The sequence below is a fragment of the Dryobates pubescens genome, chromosome 1, assembly GCF_014839835.1.
Source record: "Dryobates pubescens isolate bDryPub1 chromosome 1, bDryPub1.pri, whole genome shotgun sequence".
NCBI lineage: Eukaryota > Metazoa > Chordata > Aves > Piciformes > Picidae > Dryobates > Dryobates pubescens.
In genome coordinates this window covers 40,736,412-40,759,336 of record NC_071612.1, presented here as the reverse complement: position 1 = coordinate 40,759,336, position 22,925 = coordinate 40,736,412, and the positions used below count along the sequence as shown (strand labels likewise).

At 45.4% G+C, this 22,925-nt stretch overlaps 1 protein-coding gene across 2 annotated transcripts in view; it reads left to right on the top strand.

The window, feature by feature from the left end:
- Positions 1-22,925, top strand: part of RBPJ (recombination signal binding protein for immunoglobulin kappa J region) — a 140,312-nt gene that overhangs the window by 44,182 nt on the left and 73,205 nt on the right. Inside the window, exon 1 of one of the 2 annotated variants that reach the window (XM_054164275.1) lies at positions 13,680-13,699. The exons of the other annotated variant lie outside the window; for it this stretch is intronic. The gene's annotated coding sequence lies outside the window, so the exon portion shown is untranslated. Of the gene's footprint in view, positions 1-13,679; positions 13,700-22,925 lie in introns of those variants that run through there. 2 annotated transcript variants of the gene reach the window in all.

Sequence of the window (22,925 nt, the reverse complement as noted above, 5' to 3'; positions counted from 1 at the left end):
AGGGAATATCTGGCTTCCTCATATACACCTTAGCACTTGACAGGGGTGTAAAGTCCTTAAGTACAGTCCTTAGGATATTGGAGCAATTTGAAGTTTGTATTACCTCTGACTGGGCTGAGGCTCAAAGTGGCACAAAAGGGCAGGAGTGGTAAAGCTGGCCAGGCCCTGAATAGTCCTAAAGAGGAATTGGGAACATACACTAGCTTCAGGGTTTGCTGATTCCTACTTCCCACTACCAGTCCTTACTTTGGAGGCGCTTCTTAGGGAGCCCAGAATCGTCCTGCAGCTAATGAAGGAGGAGTGAGAAGAGCTAAGATGGAGACAGACAACTGAAGAGCTGACTTTGCAGCAAGGGCATGTAGAAATGAGTGTGTTCCTGTTGCCTAAGTCTTAATGTTTGTTGGCCAACTCAAAGATATGAATAAAATTATGAAATCCTTGTGAAGTCCTCTGGGGAATTTGATGAACAAGTTGTGAGGCTAATCAGCCATGCTGTGAGAAGGATATCAGGCAATTTATTAAAGCCTCAGGAGACGTGAGTAAATTTACTGATAGCTCCTTGCACCCACAGGACCAAATAAGCCCCAGCATGTTGTCAAACCCTTGAAGTCTTTATTTTCCACTAAAAATGGAAATTAGCCCTAAGTACAGGCCTAGTGATTAGTCAGGGACTTAAAATCTCTCTTCTAGGTGTGGCTGGGTCAAGCAGGTTCTGTATTTCGTCGCAGGGATAGGACAGGATCTAAACTGGATCTGACCCATAACAGTTGAAGTTTGCTGTAGAGGTGCTGCAAGCAAGGCTGAATAACATCAGTCAACAAACACAGGATAAGTGAAGCTGAGATGTATTTACATTTTCCACTCTAAAAAGTGAAAATGGGGGGGGGGGGGGGAAAGGGGTGGTGTTGGTGTGTCTGTGTAGAAGCAGCAGCAAGCAATTCAGTATTTGTAGAACTTGTCCATCTGAACCAAAGATGCAGCTAATATTTCAGCTGCTGTTACAATAATGGATGACTTTATGTGGGGGACACATGGTTATGAACCTCACTTCCAAATTACCCAGCTTATTCAGAGAAATCCTTCCAAGAATCTATCAATTAGATTAGCTCAAAGCATCCATCAGCAGCATTCAAGATTGAGCTGATTTGGGGGTTTGTGGTGTCTTCTTTGCAGAATTGCTGCTCTTTTTATATATATATATATAAAACAAGTTCTGTGGTCCTTTAAGCTTTCCAAAGTTGGCTGCATCCAAATTCTTTTAGCAGTGGACATTTTGGGTAGTTAGGGATAACTATTTCCAAAACCACATTTAATTTATTTATTACCTCATCTCAGAACTTATTTTACCCTAGGGCACAACCAAAACATATGTAACTAATTATCCTGAGAATGTCCACAGCTCTAGTAAGTATGATTTTATTTTATTTTAGTTTAAATCCCACTATTTTTCATTCTTTCTGGTGTCCATTAAGCTCTACAGAGGCGTTTCTGCTGGATAGATTCAGCTCTGAGTGAAAATTCATTTATGTTCCATAGCGTTTCGTTTCGTCTTTTGCTGCTTGAGTAACGGTCGAGATCTTGGTCCACAAACTCTTCAGCCTCTGTCAAACATTTCAGGGATCTCAGGAAGGAAAGTCACAAAATGAAGGTAACCAAGGTCCAGATTTAATCAGTTTAAATTCCACTAACGTTCCTCATGCCTGGAGATTCCTCTTGGCTACGCATGGCTGCAAAAGCAGGGCCGGCCAGCAGGAAATATTAGGAAAGAGAAATAAATGGGAATTCAGCCAATACAAATCAGATCTCATGTCTCTGATTCTGATTAAAAAAACCCAAGCCATAAAAACTCCGAGTTCTTCGGGACAGAAAGCTGTCTTAGCACGAAGTTTGTTTGAATGCAGCCCTTTTCACTGCCTTCCTTCCAAGAGAGAGGGTGAAGAAATACAAAATACTTCTTGTACGACCGTGGAGTCACAGGAGGAATAAAGCCAGGCCATTCCCATTAGAAATCTTTCAATTTCTCTGATGTTTGATGTTCTGTGGTTTCCTGAGTGAGTCCTGATTCTAGGACTGTGATAAAAAGCATCTAAAAAAACACCAAAAGCCAAAAACAACCAAACAACCAAACAAACTAATCCCCCCAAAACACCAAGCCAAAGCAAAAAACAACCAAAACCCCAACAACAAAAACCTGTAGTAGAGTTTGGAGAAACTTCTAGGCAGCAGGGTACTAAGCCTCTCTTGGATGTGTGCATTCATTGCCATAGAGCAGACTCTTCCAGCTTACTCATGGGAGACAGGAGAGCTGCACACTGAAAGTATGCTGGCCCCAGTTCAGGGTAAAGAACCCAGTGCAGGGTAAAGAACCGAACCTGTTCAGTTTAAATACTAGACGCAGCTTCATTTTCACAGTGAAGGGTTCCACCTATGCTAATTGACCTTGTCAAGAAGCTTGGTAAATTAGCCTGAAGCAGCCTCCACCAGACTGTCAAAAACTGGCACGTGCATAAGGTAGGAGAAGGTGAGAAGGTGCTAAATGCTCTCAGGTCTCCTTCACTTTGCTGAAGGTCTGGGAGCTCCACACATTTCTTACTCATGCGCTTGTGTAAAGGTAAAATTTCAGCATCAATGAAGGGCAAAGCTCCCCTGAATTCAGGCAGGCAAGGTTAGCCTGACCAGGCTAGCAAAAGACAAATCCTTCAGCACCAGAAGGGTTTCACTGCAGCACTCAGCATGCCTGGCAGCAGAGGGTGGCTCTGCAGCTGTAGCTCTGTAGCTCCTGGTAGCACTGCCACGTGGGAGTGAATTCGTGTTGGCACCCCTGGGTTTCAGTTCTGCGAAGGAGGGGATTTCATGTCTGCCACTTTGCAGCTGTAAACTCCCATTGTAGTTTTTCCATGAGTATAAAAAGGAATATTTTAGATGCCTGCTTTTTTTAATTAGTCAAATAGCAACAGAATTCTTGGCTCCATGAAAGACTTGCAAGTCAGTGTGCCCCTAGAAATACTAATCTCCTAGACAAACATAGCAAGAGCAGATTTAAGGGGAGACACAAAACCAGAGCTGCTCTGGGTTTCTTCACTATTTTTGATGTTGCGTTTCCACTTACTGTGTTTGTTGGACTTTGGGGGATGGCTGTCTTTGAGGATGTGAACCAGTTTTGAGAGCTTTTGTACAGAAACCTACCCCACACTCTCTTCAGTTCCATCTGTGTGTGTGTCCTTTATTGTACTTGTCCATTAAAGCTGATGAGGCTATCCGCAGGAGTAAACACAAGATGATAAAATTTTCCCCATTTAGACCCTAACTCACATCTCAAGATGTGTGACCAAATGTTGGACATTCCACTCAGAAGTCCAGATGAGCTCATCTCAGATAAGTCACTCTATTTCCATCTGGTTCAGATTTGAAGAAAACTATTTAGCTGGAAGAAGAAAAAGATATTTTGTATCATTTTAATGCTGAACAGATTTAGTGACATACTTGCTTATTTAATCTACAGCGCTGGAGAGTCTAATGAACTGAGTAAGATACATATCTTGGCTCCAGCTCTCTTCTAAGATACAACAGCTGACTTAAATGGAAGAGCATCTTTGTTAGTGAGTGCAAAATGCATTCTGATGAAGAAGAGTGCACAAGCATGGCAGGACTATGAGCATTTCAGACTATTGGAAATTACTATAGGAGCAGGGAGGTGATTGTGCCCTTGTACTCAGCTCTGGTGAGGCCATACCTCGAGTATTGTGTCCAGTTTGGGGCACCTCAGCACAGGAGTGGAGGTGCTGGAGCCAGTGCAGAGGAGGGCAATGAAGCTGGGGAAGGGCCTGGAGAATAAATCTTATGAAGAGCAACTGAAGGAGCTGGGGCCGTTCAGTCTGGAAAAGAGGAGGCTGAAGGGAGACCTCATTGCTCTCTACAACTACCTGAAAACAAGTTGTGGAGAGGCTGGTGCTGGTCTCTTCTCACAGGTAATTAACAAGAGGGAATGGCCTCAAGCTAAGACTGGGTAGGTTTAGACATCAGGAAAAATATTTTCACAGCAAGAGTGGTCAGGCATTGGAATGGGCTGCCCAGGGAGGTGGTTGAGTCACCCACCCTGCATGTATTTAAAGGTGGTTTGGATGTGGTGCTTGGGGATACGGTCTAGGGGTGAACCTTGCAGAGTAGGGTTATCGGTTGGACTTGGTGATCCTGAGGGTCTTTTCCAACCTGAATGTTTCTGTGATTCTGTGACCTAACAGCCCATCTGCCTTTATGTCTCGTGTGTGTGTTTGTAAAGGAACAGTGCTGTTTGGTCAATAAAACAGCCTGGATGTTTTTCAGCTAAGGAATATAAATGTGTGACTCCAGCTATTAGGATTGGGAGAAATAATAGGTACATGAATCTTCAACATTCTGATGGGAGAGTGAAACACAGGGTGGTGCTGCACATCACACTGCTGTTGTGTGTGCCAAGCAGGTTACCTGTGGTAGAAACCAGCCTGGGCTAGGGGGGTGCCAGGCACCTATCAGAGAGTTTGTTGCCACCTGCTGTGCTTCAGGAAAATGGTTTTTCTCTGGATGGGTCTATGCTGCTCCTTTCTGTTGTACTGGAAACACAGAGCAACAACTGACATAAAAAATAGTTGTCCCATGACCCAACTTTTATAGGGAAGTTCACAGCTTCTGGTGTCCAGAGAAGCTGTGGAGGCTGCAACCCTGGCAGTGTTCAAAGCCAGGTTGGATGGGACCTTGAGCAAGATGGTCTAGTAGGAGGTGTCCCTGCCCAAGGCAGCAGGATTGGAACTGGATGACCTTGAAGGTCCCTTCCAACCCAGACTTCTCTATGATTCTGTGATTCTCTATGATTCTTATTGCTGTCTATAACAACCTGAAGGGTGGTTGTAGCCAGGAGGGGGTTGGTCTCTTCTCCCAGGCAACCAGCACCAGAACAAGAGGACACAGTCTCAAGCTGTGCCAGGGGAAGTTTAGACTCAAGGTGAGGAGAAAGTTCTTCACAGAGAGAGTTGTTCGCTGTTGGAATGTGCTGCCCAGGAAGGTGGTGGAGTCACCATCCCTGGAGGGGTTTTGGAGGGGATTGGATGTGGCACTTGGTGCCATGGTTTAGTAGTCATGAGGTGTTGGGTGACAGGTTGGACTTGATGATCTTTGAGGTCTCTTCCAGCCTTGCTGATTCTATGATTCTATGATCCTGTGACTTTATGTGGAGAAATGAGTAGGTAGCAGCAAATGCCATAATCCTGCCTAAACTGGCACTGCCACTGGAATAAAAAAATCTTGCTCTGTTCTTCTCCAGCTTGCTCATTCATTCTCAGTTCTGCTCCACCCCTTTTTCCTGTCACAGATGCTTGGGCAACCTTTGGGTAAATAAGATCAAAGGAGAAGCTTGGCTGAAGTTATCCTGTTGTTTGTGTGGGAAAGGACTACACACAGAAGACATGAAGGTGAGGAAGGAAAGTATGAATGCAGTGACAATTCCCTTTCATGCTGGTTAAGGTTTGTCACAGCATACTTGAGGTTGTGTTCTTGAGGTTGTGTTCTTGAGGTTCAGCTTTCAGAGATCAGTGGCCTATTTTGCAATAAGAGCTTGTTTTGTGTTCTTTAGCTCAAGCTTCACCTACAGCTCTGTTTGCAATATTTTGTATTTTTCCATGCTAAGTAATGAGTGTGAAAGTCTACAAGTAGACAGAACATTAGAATGATTAGAAAGAGAGGAAATGGCCTGGAGTTGTGCCAGGGAAGGTTTAGGTTGGAGATTAGGAACAATTTCTTTCTTGCAAGAGTGGTCAGGCATTGGAACAAGCTGTCCAGGGAGGTGGTGGAGTCACCATCCTTGGAAGTGTTCAAGAAATGTGTAGTCATGGGGCTTGGGGACATGGTTTAATGGCCGTGGTGGTGGTGGGTTAGATCTCAGAGGTCTTTTCCAACCCAAACAATTCTGTGATTCTAAGCAATACTGCAGAAAAGTCAAAGGGTTCAGAACAAAGTGACTCTAATTTTTGTTGATGAGTTGGGTATGTTGTACAGTGCAGTTGTCTTTAAAGTTGTGCTGTTAATTTGCTTTTCCACAGTTGTGCTGTCATCAGAATCGTGGGATAAAAGATTTGATTCTTAAGAGTCGAGGCTGGAGCGCTGTGTTCAGTGCAACAGCTGAGGGGGGAAAAAAATAGGAGGCTGCTTATTTTCAGAAAAGATTATGCAATAACAAATTGTACAGAGAATGTTACTTGGGCTCGCAGCTACAGAACATCAGGAGTCTTCTGGCAAACCTTTTTTGGTCAGAAAATGTCATGCTGTTGCAGCATTCAAATACCGAAATGTCAGTTCACCAAAATCTGGCAGAATAGCTTCTCCAGATGATATATGGAGGGAAGGAGAGAGCTGAAGCTAAGAGAAAGGCCTTGGCTTTCTCTCAGGTGTGGAAAGCCGACATTCCAAACCCAGGCTAGCTAGTGAAAGCTCTCAAGAGGGCTCTTGCCCTTTTCTGAGGAGCACAGCACTGTGGACCTTCTCTGGTGCTCTGTCACAGTGCTGTGCTCTGGTTCCAGTGGAAAGGTCATGGGCTGTGCTTGCCTGCGTGCAGAGCAGAGCTGGAAACCAGGCGCGTTTTAATGAAACCAAATCCCGGTTTTCCAGCCCCTTCCTCGCTGTGCTCTTTCATCAGCTGAGCTCAGTGAAAAAAGGAAATAAAAAGCTATAAATACCAAATTTCCATTGCTATAAAATGATGAAGGAGAAGAACTTAGTGGCTGTGAAGTTCTGTCTCCTTCATCATGGGCAATCCGAAGGCTGGAAATGTTCTTTTACAGCTGCCAGAGCATTTCATTGCCTCCAAAGCTCACGCTGAGGCTGAGGTTTGTGTGGTGCCCTGTGTGACGAGCACAGTGGTGGCACCAACAGGCAGGCAGCACAGCAGGCAGAGGAGCCACATTTGCTCCAAGCTCTTTCCTGTGAAACTGTTGGGCACTGAGCTTCACAGGTGTTAGCATCATGTTGTCTCTTACGGCATCAGCAGTCACCATTAGCAGTTGTAGAATCATAGAATTGTTAGGGTTGGAAGGGACCTCAAGGATCATCTAGTTCAAATCCCCCTGCCACACCTCACACTAGATCAGGTTGCTCAGGGCCACATCCAGCCTGGCCTTAAAAAACTCTAGGGACGAGGCTTCCACCACCTCCCTGGGCAACCTGTTCCAGTGTCTCACCACCCTCATGGTGAAAAACTTACTCCTGACATCCAATCTGAATCTACCCATTTCTGGTGTTGCTCCATTCCCCCTAGTCCTATGGACATTCCCCCAGACACTTGGACATTTTTGAGACATGGGCAAAGAAGGAAAGGGTGTTAAACCCCACATCTTTCCCCCTTCCCTTTAGCTGCAACAAATTCTTGCAAAGGTTCCTTCACATCCTCGTTCTTAATCTTTCATGGTGTTGCCTGTCCATTTGGTAGAACAGAAAAAGGTGGTTGTGTTATTCTTACTTAAAACTGACTCCTAGTTTCTTGAGGACAACACAAGAGAAAAAACCCAAAGTGAGAGGGAGAACAGGACAGCAGCACAGTCCGTTTTCTATTTCTTCCAAGCTTGCTGCTAGAGAAAGGAAAAAGTAGCAGGAAGCCTGAGACCTGGCATATTGATGCTAGTGTTGGGCTGTCAAAGACAGTGCTCTTGGTTATCTTGCAGCAGTTGCAAAAGAAGGAGTTCAGGACAGACTCTGTAAGCAAGGGCAAGAACTGAAGAAAGAAAAGGAGGTATCAGGGAGAGGCACATGCTGGGTGTCATTCAGAAATCAAAAGAAGCTAGAAATGGGGTTGCCTTTTGGATCCTTCCTATTGACTCTGTCTGCCCATGGCATCTCTTAGCGTTAGGAGAATTAAGGTCCAGTACTGCCATTATAGAACCCTCAAGTCCCAGCAGATGGTGAGCATTTTGTGTCATGAAGGTAAATCCCACTCCTTTCATCCCTCTTGGCATTAAATTATGGACTCAAAAGGGCAAAGAAGGATTCACTCTTCAATGTTTGCCAAGTAAGACAAATTTCTTGCTCACCAGTTTTGGGTCATTCCTCATTTCTCACATGTAGTCTCCCTGGGCACTTCCTTCAGCAAGCATTCCTCTCTGAACTTCTCATGCCTTTCTGTCCATAACCTTTCCTGACTTTCTAAACACTTTTGTCTACCAGGCAGAGGGAGGCTTTTGTTATTTGGACACTGATGTGTACATGCAACATGTCTTGTTAGTTTTGGATTAGTGGTTTTGGTCCAGTGACTTAGTTGCTGTGAGTTTCCTTTCAAGACACAGAAGCTATCATTTTGCAAGGATTGTTTTCATTGTCTTCTAAAAAATCTGGAATTGTCTGCTGTCAGAAAGGGCTGCTGAATATTGCTATGCCATCAGTCCTAGGGCTTCTGGGACAGTTGACTGACACTTTGTAAAGGTGCACTCCTCTCACAAATATACCTTGTGAAATATGCTCCTGATGGGAAATCACTGTGAGATGTCACTGCCTATGCAGAATCTATCCAGGCAGGAGTTTCAACAGAATCAGTTCTAAGAAGCCAGCTATGCCCCAGGCAGCACAGCCAGTGATCACAAAAGTGAAGGTGTAGCAGAGTTCAGCCTGGGCACCAGAAGCTACCTGAGACCCTGGTTAAAGCCGTGCAGTTGTGTTCTCAGCCTTCAGGCTGGCCTTGCTCTCTGAAGGAAACCAAGTGTGGGCAAACCCAATCTTGCAGCAAACACTTCTGCATAGTGTCCTGTACAAAAGGAGCAAGGAAGGAGATCACTATGCAAGGAACACTGCAGGGAGCGCTAAGCAAAGATTGTTCTACAGCTGGAAGAATGTCATCATCAGAGTTCCTCTTCTTTTTTTCTGTGAACTACAGCACTAGGAGAATAGGGAAGAAGAGGAGGAGAGAAGTAGTCTTATGGCTGAATTATTAGCAGCCATTTAAATGGTAGCCCAGACACAGACCAGAAAGTCTTCTGTTAGGAATTTATTTTTTTTCCAAAGATGTCCCAAGCTCTTCAAAATGCATTGCTGGGTTTTTATTAAACTGTTTGCCCCAGTAACAAAATGGAAGAACCACTCTTTAGAGTATGTATGGCCTCTCCATGGAGCAAAGGACTGCCCTGTTGCAAATGGCATTTCACCCCAAGAGGCAGGACACCAGTATTTTGCATGTTTTGTAGTTCAGCTGGTGTTCCATGTAGGTGATGGAGAAGCTACCACAAAAAATGTCTCAAAGAAAGACAAAATAAGGAGATGGACATTTAGCTTTACATGCCAGAACTTTTGAGTGTTCAGGGTCTTGTGACTCTGAGTCACAACTGCATTGCACTTCTCTGCATCATTCTGCAGGTCAGTTACTCATGTTAAATCACATTTCAGAGAGTAACTTTCTTCTCCGCTGAGTGCTACCATGGGTACCACTAACAGAATCTAAATGGAGTGGCTGCAATGTCATGAGGTGGGTCTCATGACCAGTATGTGAGCTTCTGTGTCAGGGCTGGTGGAGTGGTGTGAGGAGGTGCTGCACGTCATGGCAGATGCTGGTCTGGTGAGCACCGAGCCCTACCTGCCCATATGGCTCTCATTTGTGAAATCATGCAAGAGGAGCCAGGGGCTGCTTTGAACAGACCACCTGGCCAGTTCATGCAGCTGCCTGGGACATCTCTTTGGCAGTATTAAGAAAAAGGAAAAAATCTTGTGTGACTTCAGTTTGGATATGCTAGGTATCTAATGCCAAACTAGAACCAATGTAAAATGCAGCAAGCCTTGCACCCATGGGGTGATGACTTCAAATCATAGCTCAGTCTAATGGAGGAAGAGGAGTGCTCTATGGTTTTGTTACCTTATGCAAAAAGAATATGGCATGAAAGGCTTGAAGGAAAAGAGTAAGACAGTTCTCTAAAGCCTAAAGCAACCATAGGCATGGTTACTCAGGAACATGGGAACTGTTGAAGGACCTATGGCTGCTTTTCCATACACAGCAGAATAGAATAGAATTAACCAGGTTGGAAAAGACTTTGAGATCATCAAGTTCAACCTATCACCCAACACTATCAACTAAACTATGGCAACAAGCACCCTATCCAGTCTCCTGTTAAACACCTCCAGTGAATCCACCACCTCTCTGGGCAGCACATTCCAATGGCCAATCACTCTTTCTGTGAAGAACTTCCTCCTAACATCCAGCCTAAACCTCCCCTGGTGCAGCTTGAGACTGTGTCCTCTTGTTCTGGTGCTGGTTGCCTGGGAGAAGAGATCAGCCCCCACCTGGCTACAACCTCCCTTCAGGTAGTTGTAGAGAGCAATAAGGTCTCCTCTGAGCCTCCTCTTCTCCAGGCTAAGCAGCCCCAGCTCCCTCAGCCTCAGACAACCAAATGGAAACAAGACCACACTCGGAGCCATTATGCACAGGTGACAGGGGGCAGCCAAAGGAATACTCAGATTTGCTCTCAATACATTGCTTGCTCTCTGCCCTCCAAAACTCCTGGTGATATAGAGGACTTTATGAAGAGGAAGCTGGATGTGCAGGCATGGTCCAAGAGTGTCATCATCCCCATGAAGACCTGAATCCAGCAGAGTCTGAGGAAAGGGAGGTCCAGCAGAGGAACTGTCTCTCAGCTGCTGCTGTATCTGTGCTGTTATGAACACCACTTTCTCTGCTGTTGCCACAAAGCTCCTAAAACAGTGCTATCTAACTTCCACTTGTTGTATTTTCTTTGGAGAGAAAAACTGCCAAAAGGAAATTCTTTTCCCGATGGCCAAGTAGTGCTATTCAACATTCCTGTGCTAGCTGGGGGGCTGCTGAAATCCCTCTGGAATCTCCCTTGTGCAGCATTTCTGTACAAACACGGCATGGCACGATGCTCAATCACCATGGCTGGATGAGCGCCGCTGTCCGTGACACGAGGAAAATGGATTGGTCATGTGGATTGAATCACAACAGATAGAAGAGACCAGAACAGAAGACAATCTTCCTTAATGAGGGCAGATTTCTCTCTCAGGTACTCAAAAAGTGAAGTTAATTCATGTAAACACTTTACATCTGGGCAGACTTAAAAAAACATCAACGGAGAATATTTTGGAGTTGCAGCTTCCTAGGGGAAGCTCAATACTTCTTTTTTAGGGACAAACACTGAGGCCAACAGGATTTTCCTCTGTAGAATCAGAACAAGAGCCCCAGCCCCCATCTCTGCCTTTGACCACTGATGACAGGCAGCAGAGCTCCACAAAGGAAGCAGAAAATGAGCACTAATGAAGTTTGAAATGAACTTGCCAAGTGACAATGCTGTCTTCATTTTAGTTTCTTCTAAGAATTGTTCCAGGGGTATTCACAGGAAATAAACAGCTTATGAAAACAGCAGTACAGTTTCAGTGAAACTGTGGACATACCCAGAAGCCCAAGTCAAAGTGTTCTGAAATGAACATGAGCCTCCATGGCCAGGGACAGAGCAGCGTGTGTCTTGTTGGCGTGGTGCTGAGCTGGGAACACAGATGTGGGCACAGCTGCTTCCTCTGAAAGTCTGCAGTACTTCTAGGATGATCCACTTGCTTCTCTTGGGTATACCTTTCCATTCAGGGGTGACCCAGCCAACCCTGGACCTTTTCATACCAAGACAACTTCTAGAGCCGAATTTCAGGTCCCTGGATGAGCAGACCTAGTTTCTGGAAGCAAGATAATCTCATCAGCAAGGCACAGGTTGCTTTCAGGCAGGACTAACTAGGCAAGCAGACATGACTGTGGATTTCCCAGTGCTTGCTTTGCTGTTTCATGGTGAAGTTGGGCAGATTTTTGTCCCTGCACTGGGCTTCTTCATTGCAACCACTGAGTCTCAGGCTCTCTGCATGTAGTATGGAAGCAGTAATATCCTCCTCCTGCCTTGCACACATGTAAACAGGAAAATGTTAGAAGCCAGAAGCGTGTGGGTGTTTCTTGTGAAGACACTAGACTTGTCCAGCATGTCAGATCTCTCCTTATGACAACTTTGTGAGCTTTGGGTCTGTTGGATGCCAACCAGCCATATGATTTTATGCTTTTAGCCACAGCCCTACTATTATCCTGCTTCCCTCCTGTTAGTCACATCCATGCTTGGAGAGTGCAACAGACCAGAGGGATGGTGAGAAGTGGGAAAGGCAGAGCTGATGCTGGGGGCCTCTGAGTTACAGAAGACCTCAAATGCAGTGGAGAGCTGGCTGGATCAGAAGCTTTCCAGCCACTTCCCTTTTCTGCTGTTACCACAGCAGGATGTGAGACAGGAGGCACCCTGCGTCAGGACCTACCCTGAACTGCAGATGATTCTCCCTTGACCACTTTGAAGCTGCACTAGGGGAGGTTTAGGCTGGAGGTTAGGAAGAAGTTCTACACAGAGAGAGTGATTGCCCATTGGAATGTGCTGCCTGGGGAGGTAGTGGAGTCACCATCATTGGAGGTGTTTAGGAGGAGACTTGATAGGGTGCTTGGTTGCATGGTTTAGTTGATTAGATGGTGTTGAATGATAGGTTGGACACTATGATCTCAAAGGTCTCTTCCAACCTGTTCTATTCTACTCTGTTCTATTCTACTCAGTTCTATTCTACTCAATTCTACTCCTATTCTATTCTATTCTATTCTATTCTATTCTATTCTATTCTATTCTATTCTATTCTATTCTATTCTATTCTATTCTATTCTATTCTATTCTATATGCTTTCCTATTCATAGATCCCATTGGCAGTGCCTCTCAAAGCAGTCATACAGACAATCATGTCACTGAGTAGCCTGCTCTGTTAGAAGACTGGGCACTCATAGTGCCTGGGTTTGTACATGAGCAAAGAAATGTGCTGTCCTGCAAGGTGAGGAGAAAAACTTGCTGAGACTTAGAAGTGCAGGAACAACTCCTCTCTGTACCTCCTTGTATGGGCAAGATGCCTCACACTCAATGTATGTTCCACGTGGCACTGACTCATTTTCCTTCTCTTACTAAGATCACTTTTAAAGCAAAATTTCAGCCTTTAAAAGAGCAAGTCCCTGCCCTTTTATATTTAGCGAAAGCGAACGACTTCTCTAAAATCTGTCTGCATTTCTCTGCAGTGGGTTTGTGAAGGTTCTATCACAGATCAAACACTCATAGTGAAAGAGGAATATGACCTGCTCCATAGACCAGCCAGGAAGTCTGCTCTTCTATGTAGAGTTAATGAATTTCAGATTAAAGAGATGAACAACTTCTTTTTTCCCCTTCAGGCTAAAAATAGCAGAGCCTGGTCCAAAAGCCAGAGAGATACAGACGGATGGGGATAAACTGGGAGACTGTGAATCCTGTGGCCCAGGAGGTCAAAGTGGTGCAAGAACATGACCTCCTAATGCTGTAAACCAGACACAACAGAATTCTTACAAGTGCTTCTCATGACATTCAAACAGACCCTGAAACCTTTCTGCAGTGACAGTGCCTCTGTCCCAGTCCATAGGAGCTCTTTTAGCTTGGACTCCTCTCTCAGGACTAAACTTTCTTAAAGTGCCTAAAGACAGAGGAGATGAATTCCATCCACTGGGATGGAGGGTCAAAGAACATGAATTTCTGTTGCAATGTGGCCTTCCTCATCAGAACATGACACAAAATCCAAATGAAAAAGGCACTGATCCACAGGAGGCAGACAGAGGAACAAAGGGACCTGAGTGCAGAAAGGGACAAGGAGTCTCAGGATGAATCAGGTGAGGGAAGTTCTTTCTTAAAATGGAAAAACTGTAATGCTGTTTGCCAAGACTATTGGTAAAATGTAATCTGGATGCTCTGTTCACTCATGTTTGAGAATTCAGCCTCGTGCATGGGTAGAGCAGGTACCTGGATGAAATGGGGAACATTGCTCCTGCAAAGCAGGCATGAAGGAGCTTGTCTTGTTTATCCTGGTGAAGGAAAGGCTGGGATGTGACAGGATTGCCTCTGGAAATACATCAGAGGGATGAGCACCACGGGAGGAGAAAGATATGTGACCCAACAGCATAGACAGGAACTGGCAGCTGGGCAGGTAGACGGATGGATGGATAGATGGATGGATGGATAGATGGATGGATAGATAGATAGATAGATAGTCCCTTTCAGAGGGACTCCTTCCTGCAGCAATTGCATCAGAGGCTCCCATGGCTGGAAGCTGAAACAAGGAAAATTCAAAGCAAAACAAGATGAAAACTTCAATTGTAGCAGCTTATCAGTTTGTAGTAGGTTCTGTTTCAGTGGAAACTCTGAGATGAAAACAGCACATTTTCTCTAGGAGGGGATTTTGTTCATGCAGTGCTGCTTGTGAATCAGGAACTGATTCATGGAGGTCGTTTGGCTTGTCTCTTACCCTGTCCGCTAGATAATTCCCACAGTGCCTCAAGTCCTCTGCTGCCACTCCACTTATTTACTCTACAGCTCCTTCCAAACTGCAAGAGTGCTGTAAATCAGACTAAAGGAAAATAAAAATTAGGTCCTATGCCTTAGCACTTCTGTGAAACTAAAATCCATTGTTTGCTGTGTCTTTAATCTGTCTTCTTCAATGGCTTTATTTCATACATGTTGATGGCTGAGCAGAAGGCTGTTGTTAGCTCACGGCAACAGATGATATTCCAGTGCTTTTTTTGTGCAGCTTCCTTTGCTGAGGAGGCCAGCCTCTAGCTTAACTTCTGGAAGTAGCTCTGGAAACTAATTTTCGGGCAACACTCCAAGAAAAAGAGGCACACGTTGAGGAACTGACACAACTTTTTAACACCACAACCAGCATATTTCTTCAGGCAAACCCAGCCAAAACAAGTTGCCAAAATCAATATTGATCTAGTTCTTCATCCAATCAACAGATGCCATTGTTTAGAAGATAGAACTTTTCTTGGTTAAAGTTCAAAGCTAAATGCCAAGGATTTTCAAAACTATTAAAATGAGAGGATTTAGATTTCCAGAAACTCTGGCTCACGCTCAGCCTCAGCGGGGATTCTGAGCCATCAGAAACTACCCAGAGAGCCTCCATGGGGTTTGTGCAGAACCTGATGGTGAAATGGCAGCACAGAGAGCGTGAGTGCGTGCACATGGGCACATGTGTATGTGATCTATGTGCACAAAGAGGGACTTTACAATCTCCTATGAAGAGCAGCACTTGGATTTTTCTTCAGAAAAAATAACTAAGCAGTTTGAATGAAGTTTACAGAGGGACCTTGACAGGCTGGACAGATGGGCAGAGTCCAAGGGCATGAGACTTAACACATCTAAGTGCCGGGTTCTACACACTGGCCACAACAACCCCATGCAGAGCTACAGGCTGGAGTCAGAGTGGCTGGAGAGCAGCCAGGCAGAAAGGGACCTGGGGGTACTGGTTGATAGTAGGCTGAACATGAGCCAGCAGTGTGCCCAGGTGGCCAAGAAGGCCAATGGCATCCTGGCCTGTATCAGGAACAGTGTAGCCAGCAGGAGCAGGGAGGTCATTGTGCCCCTGTACTCAGCATTGGTTAGGCCACACCTTGAGTCCTGTGTCCAGTTCTGGGCCCCTCAATTTAACAAGGACATTGAGACACTTGAACGTGTCCAGGGGAGGGCAACAAAGCTGGGGAGGGGTTTGGAGCACAGCCCTGTGAGGAGAGGCTGAGGGAGCTGGGGTTGCTTAGCCACCATCACTGGAGGTGTTTAAGAGGAGACTGGATGGGGCGCTTGGTGCCATGGTTTGGTTGATTAGGTAGTGCTGAATGATAGGCTAGACTTGATCTCGAAGATCTTTTCCAACCTGCTTAATTCTATTCTATTCTATTCTATTCTATTCTATTCTATTCTATTCTATTCTATTCTATTCTATTCTATTCTATTCTATTCTATTCTGTCTCCTGTGTGCTGATCAAATGTCTGCTCTGCCAACCCAGCAAGAAATAAATTGTGTTGGGTTCAAAATTCCTTGGGTTTGGATTTTATAATCATAAATCCATTGAATTTCTGCACAGGCATAGGAGTTACTGGACCTCTTCTTTACAATATTTTTTAACAGAAGCTGCCAAATACTCCAGAATTTTCTTTCATATGTCCAGAACAATGCAAAAGCAGAAGAGGAAATGCAAATGTTTATCTCTCTTAGCAAGAGACTTTCACAATTCCAGTCAAGGATTAGATTTCAGAGTCTGGGCTCCCTTCTGTAGACACCCCAGAGGTAGCAGGCAGACAGGTAAAGCTATGTGGCACAAAGCCAAGTTTGCAACTAAGCTTCAGCAGCCTCAGTAAGTGGGAGCTGCGCTTTGGAAAGTTCTGGGTCACAAACTGTGTTCTAAGTAGCATTGTCCAGGTGTCCTTTAAATATTCCTGCGTGCCACTCTCTAGCTTGGGCAGCCCACTGAGGGAAGGATGGAGACTTGCTCAGACTGGAATGGGAAAACTGGATTTATTTTCTTAGCCTCTAAATTCCTGGAGCCATAGTGTAAGCTGATTTTTAACAGGCTAGTACTCACAGGCTGCTGCTATACTTTTTTCTTTAGATATGGGATTTCTGGTTTCCTAGCTCGAGGCTGAAGTGGCTGGAAGTGATTGTAAGCCCCAGTGTAAACTCCTAAAATAAGCCCTACGTGCCTGTTTGCTACCAATTCCAGTTATTCATGGTGCTGCGTGCAGACGGTGCTGCCTTCTCCTCCCTGCCACAACCTCAGTGCCCAAGGCAGCCCCTAAAGCATTGCAGCAGCTCCTGTTTGTGCTTCTGCGTGCTTCAGAGCGTCTGAACTGACACCACAGAGAGCCCTGGCTTCCAGCCACCTTCACTGAGTGTGTCACAGGGTCCTCCTGGATGCCACAGGGGACCATGCCCTATTCTCACTATCTTCTTAAAGCTCAGGGTGGGGCTGTTGTAAACAGCAATGCTCTGATTATGGCAACACGAATGCAAAGTGTGTTAGCTTCACTTAGCTTTGCTGAAGTACTCTCCCTATAAACATAACCTGGTGGATGATACAGTCTGTCGTCCCACAGCCTGATGCCCAGATACCAAACCGAGCATGTGGCAGAGTGGGAACTTGGTACAACAGTGCAAAAATGGCACAGCCTTTTTAGGTATTCTGAGAGTCCTTCAGGTCTCCTACACAGCAAAAATAAGTATTCATTTTGTTTACTGATGAACACTCAGAGGATAGGTCTAGCTCTTCCAGAAATGGTGCATTATTGTGGTCTCTAGGCTCTGCCATGCTTTAACATTTGGGTTTCATAGTTCTGGCCCATAATCTGTGGTAGGACATATATTTCATGTAGTTAGTGTCACAATTCACACGAAAAAAACCTACCCCAAACCCCACAATACTTTCTCAAAGAACCCCCCTGGGTCATCATCACACTGACTTTTAGGTGTAGCTTCAAAATGAGCATCCCACTCAGATGTTACTGGGCAAGGAAATACCTCCTTACTGCCCCTCTTCACCTGCAGGTCAGCTATCTTTGCTTTGTTAGGAGTCACTTGATCTGGGTTTAGGACAAGCAAAGATAGGACGTCTTCCTCCACCCCACCCTCACAGCCAGCCCTCCATCCAACACCACAGGCAGCCCGTGTCAGCCTCAGGCCAGAGCTCTGATCTCACAGAATGAGATCTCCCAGCACCAGCTTGGACACCCCATCACCAGCAGTCAGTGGGGAAGGAAGAGCAGGGAGCACAAGCCCTGAACTGGCTTCAAGGTCATTTCACAGCCCAAGAGGGGCTCTTATGGCCAGCTTGGTTGAGAGGGGACCACCCAGTCTTCTGCTGCTGGTGTGCATGCTGCCTTGCAGACTGAGTGGTTGTCATCCTGGTGGCCTCATCTGCAAGACCCTGCTGCCGTTTTCCAGCTCTCATTGCTAGAAGCCAGGTGGGGTTGTGGGACCTGGGACACAGTGCTGGGCTGGGTACACACCAGAGCATGGTTGTGCTTACTGGGGAGGAGTTTCACATTTCTCTGCTAATAACCCCACCACAAGTTTTGTCTACTCGTTCCTACTGGATTTAGGTCTTTGAAAGGGCTCCTACATAGCTGCTTCACTGTGATGGATTTCACTGTGATTTATAGGGCTGTATTGGGCTTATTTGTCCAGCAGTTCAGGATCATCTGTGTCTGTACAGCAAACCCAGAGCCCCTTACTCCCCTCAGCCTTTGCTTTTTGGATAATCTTTCTGGATCTTGCTGAAAAGTAGGTGTACTGTTCACTTCTCTCCTCTCAGATACAGGAGGCCATTCTGGTGTGGACATCCAATGACACATTTTGTTTTCAGGGAGATGTTTAAAAAATATTTGGAATCCATTGCCAGTAAATATTCACAATATTCCCCGCAGAAAAGCTTGTTCCCAGAAGTTGCCATAGGTGACATGGAAGTTCAGGAATGATAAATGTTTCTTTTTGCTGACAATTTCACATTTTCTTCTGGCTGTTGACATTTAGACAAAGTTTTCTGCTGACATTAGAAAAAAAAATAATAATATTTTCCCTGTCCAGACTTTCCTGGCCAAAACATCACTTTTGTGCTTGCTTTTACATTCTTAAGTTCCCAGTTGTCCCAAACAAATTCTTTTTTATTGATCTAATGATTCCTAGGTTCCAATTCTCCCTGCTTACTCTTTCACTTTACTCCACATAGCTGTGGCTGTAGCAGGCTGTTTCATTTTAATACTTTCAGGACTCTTCCTTTCTGCTTGCCTGGCCATGCAGTGGCTGTCACTTGACTTTAGGCTGGTTAATGGCAGGTGGCTGTGCAGATTCATCTGTGTTGTGTCCCATCTCTTCTGCACTCCCAATCAGTGGTACTCCCTCCCTTCCCCAGTCCTCCACAGTGCATCTGCCCCATCTGTTTGCTGCCTTTGTTTGTGTGCTGTTTTACAGCAATGTGGATGCAATTTCTTCACTGTGTTTACATTGTCAGGTGCCTCTGACATCTAGCATTGTCTGTCCTCTGGAGCTCTGGGCTTGGCTTCTCGCTCAACATCACACACAGCGTTCCTCAGTTCCGCACAAAGGCAGCTGGGGCCAGGAGCTGAGCCTGCAATGGCCACAAGTGAATGAGCTCACTTTCTAGAGCTGACACTCAGCACAAGCCTTTCACTTATGAGTTCCAGATTTCTGCAGATTTTTAAATGCTGCTAGTTCAAAACTTTTGAAATTTGCTCTTATAAGGCTCAGACAATTAAAAGCAGGCTGGACAACAGAGAACAAATCTGGGACTTGTTATGACACCATTGTTGTTATAACAGTTCTGGCTGTTTGTATTTCAAAGTGGGAAAACTGGTGAATGCTAAACTTTTAAACTCAATTTCACTGCCTTTGGTTTTTCTACCACAGGGAAAAAAAATCCTCCTTAAAAAAAAAACCCAACCCAACTGGCTAAAAAGCCAGTTCTTGAGTGTCATTATCTGGCTGCCAATCAAATAAGCAAGCAAGAAGGGCACAAGTCTGCCATACACAGGAAAAGCAAAACAAAACCTGCAGGCCAAATCCTAGCAGATCTGAAAAACCAAAGGAGTTTTACCTCAAAAGCCAAAACAGTTGGGGAGAGGTAATGAAAACATTCTGCAGAAAAGCCTACTGCACCTCTGGAAGCTGGAAAGATTTGTTCCATCTACTGCTGCCAATGGAGAGGGACCAGAGGACACAGAGACTTTTGCAGGAAACAATGATTGTGCAGATCATTTGATACTCTTCTTCTTATCTTTTAAAATGATGGGAACCTGTACACAGCTGTACAAGCAAATCTCTTACGGTGGCCCTACAGACCAAGCACAATGTTTTGGTTTGAGTTTGTACCTTCATCCTCTAAAAAGACACAACACAGATACCTGCTGGTTGCTGTTTCCTGAGGTTCTGGACTCCTTGGATCCATACCTGTTCAATAAAGCTGCTCCTGAAGCCAAATTGCCCCTTCCCATGCTTGCACTTTGGCAAATTCAGCAGAATTGCTTTCCTGGAAGAATACTTCATGCTTTCTGTCCTACTACTCCAAACACTGTGAGAGCCTTTATTCTACTGATGATACAGGGATGGGAGGCACCCTCTGTAATGAAGACAGACTTACCAAGACAATTAAAATATTAAAGAGGCAGAAAAAAATTAAAAGTTTCCTAATTTTTAGCCCACAGTGCCAAATCCCATTCTACCATACTGCACTCTTCTCTTCTACCTAATGCAGGAAGCTGCTTTTATGAATGTATTTATTTTCAGAAGCCCTGCAAAGAGACATAACAGTTACAAAGCAGAGAGGCTTTGCTCCATTTCTTCAACATGTCCAGAGAAGGGCAACAAAGCTGGTAAGGAGTCTGGAGCACAAGCCCTGTGAGGAGAGGCTGAGGGAGCTGGGGTGGCTTAGCCTGGAGAAGAGGCTCAAGGGAGACCTTATTGCTCTCTACAACTACCTGAAGGGAGGTTGTAGCCAGGTGGGGGTTGGTCTCTTCTCCCATGCAACCTGCTACAGAACAAGAGGACACAGTCTCAAGCTGTGCAGAGGGAGGCTTAGGCTTGATTAGCCTGGAGAAGAGGAGACTCAGGGGTGACCTTATTACTCTCTACAACTACCTGAAGGGAGGTTGTAGACAGACGGATGTTGGTCTCTTCTCCCAGGCAAGCAGTACCAGAACAAGAGGACACAGTCTCAGGCTGCACCAGGGGAGATTCAGGCTGGATGTTAGAAAAAAGTTCTATACAGAAAGAGTGATTGCCCATTGGAATGGGCTGCCTGGGGAGGTGGTGGAGTCGCCATCGCTGGAGGTTTTTAGGAGAAGACTTGACGGGGTACTTGGTGCTGTGGGTTAGTTGCTTGGGCGGTGTTGGATTGGTTGATGGGTTGGACGCGATGATCTTGAAGGTCTCTTCCAACCTGGTTTATTCTATGTATTCTATGTATTCTATGTATTGATCTGAGAAAGAAGTTCTTCACAGAGAGAATGCCCATTGGAATGGGCTGCCCAGGGAGGTGGTGGGGTTGACATGCCTGGAGGCGTTTAAGAAGAGACTGGATGAGGCACTTAGTGCCATGGTCTAGCTGATTAGATAGGGTTGGGTGATCAGTTGGACTTGATGATCTTGGAAGTCTTTCCAACCTGGTTGATTCTGTGAGCTCATCTGACCCAGTGGCTCCCTGGTTTGGAAAACATAGTTCCCCAGGACTGTCTGCAAATAGACACTGTCAGCTGGAGAAGGTAGAGCAAACCAGCATTAAGGCTAAGGCAGCACTGGGTGATCAGGCAAGTGTCAGCTTTGAAGCCTTCTAACACCGCATTTAGGTGTGTCCTTGGATGGTGGTGTGATCCCAAGCTCAAGCAGGTACCACTGGGAACATGCTTTCCTTCCCAACACAATTCTATATTGTTCAGCTGCAGGAACACAGGAAGTTTAGGAATTAGGAAGCTATGGATTCTTCCTTATACACCAGTGTTAACTTCTTTCATGAGACATCTGCCTTGTCAGCCTTTCAGAGGATATTTGACAAAATAACCTGCAAAGGAGACCATTACAAATTGTTGGGCAGAGGCTTTACTAGAGTTGAAGAGGAAGTGAAATTTACTTTTCTGAATTTCTACTTCTTGCTCAGCTTTGTTCAGCACCTTTGTTCAGCGTGAAGAATATGGAAACCCAGAGAATCTGGCTGCTACCCCTTCATGGGATGAACCTTCTCAAATCTTGAACACAGAGAAGATGGACCTTGTCAGCAGAGCTTCCCTCCTCCCTCTGTAACCCTGCCACTTTTTGAGGGAGTCTCGTCATTTGAACCTATCAAACCTGTCTTGACATTACACTGGAGGTGGCTAAATCCCAGAATATCTGAAGGGATGAAATTTTGGGGTTTTGAATTTGTTTATGTGCAGATTAGGGGAGGGGAGGGGGTGGGAAACCAGCCTGTGTGAAATTTCCCACTGAGCAGGCAAAGTGACAGAAATCATTCTGGAAATCCCAACACATGTAATTTCCAAAATGAAAGGTGCTCTCTAGGGATCACAGCAGCAGTGTTCAGAAAGCAGCTGCTAGTCAGGGTAAGAAGTGAAATCAGCAGCTGCCATGGCTTTGAGAGTCCAGGCAGGCTTGGGGAGCCCAGAAAGCCAGCTGGACGGAGAGCCTGGAGACGCTGGAACCCTCAGCCCAAGCCAGTCTGAGTAAGCAATGAACCTCTGCAGCCTTCTCCATGGCAGGAGGCCTGGCAGGCAGGCAGGTTTTGGCTGGAGCTGGGGTTGCATGCTGACTGCTATAGCGACGGAGGCCAAAATAAAGTCAGAGCCTCCAAGGCTTCCCTGCTCTCAGCTTCAGCATGTTCCTCAACCCCCCCTGGCCCCAGGACTGCTTTTGTAGAGGATTTTGTTTTGAGGCTGTGGGCTTTGGGACCTTGGGCTCCTAGACAGAAACCTCAGAGCAATGCCACTGCAGCCCACCATGGCCAGGAGACAGCACTGTAGGTTTGACAGACAAGCAGAATAATTTTGTACCTTATTTCTTTGGAAACCAGTGAGCTGAGCTCTGAAGCAGTGCTTCCATCCTGGCCACAGGGATACAGTGTGAAAGGGCCTCAGAATGAGCAAAGCCTGGTTCAGCATTTCACAGACTCCGTAGGTGTTTCTCTACAAAGCCAGAAGAGGCATTTGCTATCATGCCATCCATCCTATGGCTCTTAACCCTTCAAAAGAGGATAAAACCTCTTCCTATTCATCTTAATTGTCTTGCTCAGACTATGACTGGTATTTTCTTTCCAATAACTGGGTCACAGCACATTAACAACTCTGTACATGATGTGTCACCTGGAAGTGAGCTAGTAGGAGGAGAACAGTGTAAGAACTTGCCCAAACCTCAAGGGGTCGTTTTGCATTTGACTTTGATACCACTATAATTATTATTTTTTTCAAGGTCAGTGTTCAAAGGACCCAATTAAAGCAGGTCTGCAAAGTAAGGAACCGTGGCAGTCCTCAATCTAAACTGTCAAGTAAGCTTGACACAAACACATGGAG